At 55.3% G+C, this 4,168-nt stretch overlaps 1 non-coding gene across 1 annotated transcript in view; it reads left to right on the forward strand.

Moving 5' to 3' along the window:
- Positions 1-2,697: 2,697 nt before the first annotated feature.
- The window catches only part of LOC124728196, a 1,909-nt gene continuing 438 nt past the window's right edge, over positions 2,698-4,168 (forward strand). The window contains exon 1 of the ribosomal RNA XR_007007235.1: positions 2,698-4,168. This exon is cut by the window's right edge and continues 438 nt beyond it. This is a non-coding gene — a ribosomal RNA (small subunit ribosomal RNA).

The following is a 4,168-nucleotide window of genomic DNA, read 5'->3' on the forward strand; positions in this document are numbered from 1 at the left end:
GTTGTCCCCTAACCTAACCCATGTTGTCCCCTAACCTAACCCATGTTGTGCCCTAACCTAACCCATGTTGTGCCCTAACCTAACCCATGTTGTGCCCTAACCTAACCCATGTTGTGCCTTAACCTAACCCATGTTGTCCCCTAACCTAACCCATGTTGTCCCCTAACCTAACCCATGTTGTCCCCTAACCTAACCCATGTTGTCCCCTAACCTAACCCATGTTGTGCCTTAACCTAACCCATGTTGTCCCCTAACCTAACCCATGTTGTCCCCTAACCTAACCCATGTTGTCCCCTAACCTAACCCATGTTGTCCCCTAACCTAACCCATGTTGTCCCCTAACCTAACCCATGTTGTCCCCTAACCTAACCCATGTTGTCCCCTAACCTAACCCATGTTGTCCCCTAACCTAACCCATGTTGTGCCCTAACCTAACCCATGTTGTCCCCTAACCTAACCCATGTTGTGCCTTAACCTAACCCATGTTGTGCCTTAACCTAACCCATGTTGTCCCCTAACCTAACCCATGTTGTCCCCTAACCTAACCCATGTTGTGCCTTAACCTAACCCATGTTGTGCCGTAACCTAACCCATGTTGTGCCTTAACCTAACCCATGTTGTGCCTTAACCTAACCCATGTTGTGCCTTAACCTAACCCATGTTGTGCCTTAACCTAACCCATGTTGTGCCTTAACCTAACCCACGTTGTCCCCTAACGTAACCCACGTTGTCCCCTAACGTAACCCACGTTGTCCCCTAACGTAACCCACGTTGTCCCCTAACGTAACCCACGTTGTCCCCTAACGTAACCCACGTTGTCCCCTAACGTAACCCACGTTGTCCCCTAACGTAACCCACGTTGTCGCCTATCGTAACCCACGTTGTCGCCTAAACCTGCTCTGTAATTGTTATACGACTCGTTCAATTAGTGTAGTGTTGCCCACCCGCAACCCTCGCAATATAGTTCGCTACTCGCACTGCCCGCTCCCCTGTGTATCGCTTCATGTTAAACACCTTGCAAGTCTTGCTGACTTTCCACATGCTCCTGCTGTACACTGTAATGTGGATGGCAGCAGGGCGTACATGCCGCCCCCCCCCCCCCCCCCACCTCTCCCCACGTCCCCACCTTGCCCCCTGCCTTCGCAAGGTGGTTGGTGACAAGTTTGCATGTTCAATGCCCTTCGCATGCGACGTACGCAGGCTACGTTGTGGTGCGGCCTGTGTCAACTGTCCGCTGATGTCGTACGCGTGAACCACAATCTGTACTGCACATTCGTCCTTATGTACTGAATGATACATCGTGGCACATGTGTGACCGTACAACGACTGCGCCCAAAAACGGCGGACCATACAGTGCAAATATTGTGCACGCAGCTACGTGTCGTCTCCCTATGAGAGCTGGATTGCAGTGTGGTACGCCATAGAGACGTGTGGGAGGAACGGACGCCGTGGATGGCGATCAGCATGAGCTGTCTGTTGATGTATTCGGACCTAGTCGTCTCTCCTCACACACCGTGATGGCATGGTGCAGCGCGTTCCATATCTGCGACATGCTACAGAAGCCGGTTGACAGTCGTTCGAGCAATGGACATCGCATACGTACGGGGGCCACCTTCCACGTATTGTCTAGGCGTGCACATTTTGTTGCGTGTATGTGGGCAGACGTAGTGTGGCGTGACACCTGACACAGGCATGCAATAATGGTTGAAGTTGCAAATGGCGATGGACTCCTACGTTTTCTGGTGAAGTTACGCAAATGAAGAAATGGTAACCCGTTGTGGTGCGGTTGTTCTCGCTAGGGGTGAATCGGTGATGGCGACGATAGGTTGAGGTACTAACCGGTTGTTCCAGCGATACCCACCATGCCGACGAAACTGAACGGCATCTGGGTGTGAAGCGATACGCGGCGGTGGCTGGGTGGGACCGTCCCCGGCCGGTGAGGGGGCGCCTCCCGGCGTGCTGGCCGCGCGGTGCGTGGGCGCACGCGCTACAGCCGGCTGGTGGGGGCGGCCAGTGGCAGGCGCGCCGGCCGACGGACGCGGCAGGCGTCGCAGCTGCGCGCCGGCGCACCCTGCGCGCGGCGCCGTGCGGCCAAAGTAGGTCCTCGCGGGCCCGGTGCGAAGCGCGGTGGACATCTGCAGTGTGCTGGTCCGATTGAGGACTGTGTGCGTTGAGGATGCGCCGCCGCCCGGCGCTCGGCGCCGCGACGCCGTCTGCTGCTCGGTCGCCCCAGCGGTTCTCGCTGGTGGTTTGTATCGCAGCTGTGCGGATGTGTTGGCGTGTGCGCTGTGCTGGGAGAGTTCGCTTCGGCACCCAAGTGGGGCTTTTGTCCTTCTGTGGCGCTGGCGTTGGAGCTGCCGGTCACCGTAGGTGGCGCGTGTTGTCTCCCGCCGGCAATGCCACGACAGCACGCTCCCGGGCCTCTGTCGGCAGCGGCAAGCTCAGTTGGGAGCACGGGTGGTCGCACCGAAAGCGTCTACTCGCCTAACTCCGGGCGATTGCGCCTCTCTCGAACCCGACCAAGTACTTGGGACGGCGCTGCGCGCCGCCGGGACCTGAGAGGGTTTCGAGGTGTATTGTGCAGGGGAGCTCAGCCTCCTCCTGTTTGCAGAATGATTGAGCGGACGCTTGCGTGTTCGCGCGGGCCCCCGGGACACACTCCCGGGCGGCCGGCTGCTCAGCTCTAGTTGACGCAGCTCCCTGGTTGATCCTGCCAGTAGTCATATGCTTGTCTCAAAGATTAAGCCATGCATGTCTCAGTACAAGCCGCATTAAGGTGAAACCGCGAATGGCTCATTAAATCAGTTATGGTTCCTTAGATCGTACCCACGTTACTTGGATAACTGTGGTAATTCTAGAGCTAATACATGCAAACAGAGTCCCGACCAGAGATGGAAGGGACGCTTTTATTAGATCAAAACCAATCGGTCGGCTCGTCCGGTCCGTTTGCCTTGGTGACTCTGAATAACTTTGGGCTGATCGCACGGTCCTCGTACCGGCGACGCATCTTTCAAATGTCTGCCTTATCAACTGTCGATGGTAGGTTCTGCGCCTACCATGGTTGTAACGGGTAACGGGGAATCAGGGTTCGATTCCGGAGAGGGAGCCTGAGAAACGGCTACCACATCCAAGGAAGGCAGCAGGCGCGCAAATTACCCACTCCCGGCACGGGGAGGTAGTGACGAAAAATAACGATACGGGACTCATCCGAGGCCCCGTAATCGGAATGAGTACACTTTAAATCCTTTAACGAGTATCTATTGGAGGGCAAGTCTGGTGCCAGCAGCCGCGGTAATTCCAGCTCCAATAGCGTATATTAAAGTTGTTGCGGTTAAAAAGCTCGTAGTTGGATTTGTGTCCCACGCTGTTGGTTCACCGCCCGTCGGTGTTTAACTGGCATGTATCGTGGGACGTCCTGCCGGTGGGGCGAGCCGAAGGCGTGCGACCGCCCCGTGCGTGCTCGTGCGTCCCGAGGCGGACCCCGTTGAAATCCTACCAGGGTGCTCTTTATTGAGTGTCTCGGTGGGCCGGCACGTTTACTTTGAACAAATTAGAGTGCTTAAAGCAGGCAAGCCCGCCTGAATACTGTGTGCATGGAATAATGGAATAGGACCTCGGTTCTATTTTGTTGGTTTTCGGAACCCGAGGTAATGATTAATAGGGACAGGCGGGGGCATTCGTATTGCGACGTTAGAGGTGAAATTCTTGGATCGTCGCAAGACGAACAGAAGCGAAAGCATTTGCCAAGTATGTTTTCATTAATCAAGAACGAAAGTTAGAGGTTCGAAGGCGATCAGATACCGCCCTAGTTCTAACCATAAACGATGCCAGCCAGCGATCCGCCGCAGTTCCTCCGATGACTCGGCGGGCAGCCTCCGGGAAACCAAAGCTTTTGGGTTCCGGGGGAAGTATGGTTGCAAAGCTGAAACTTAAAGGAATTGACGGAAGGGCACCACCAGGAGTGGAGCCTGCGGCTTAATTTGACTCAACACGGGAAACCTCACCAGGCCCGGACACCGGAAGGATTGACAGATTGATAGCTCTTTCTTGATTCGGTGGGTGGTGGTGCATGGCCGTTCTTAGTTGGTGGAGCGATTTGTCTGGTTAATTCCGATAACGAACGAGACTCTAGCCTGCTAACTAGTCGCGTGACATCCTTCGTGCTGTC

The sequence above is a fragment of the Schistocerca piceifrons genome, unplaced genomic scaffold, assembly GCF_021461385.2.
Source record: "Schistocerca piceifrons isolate TAMUIC-IGC-003096 unplaced genomic scaffold, iqSchPice1.1 HiC_scaffold_1138, whole genome shotgun sequence".
NCBI lineage: Eukaryota > Metazoa > Arthropoda > Insecta > Orthoptera > Acrididae > Schistocerca > Schistocerca piceifrons.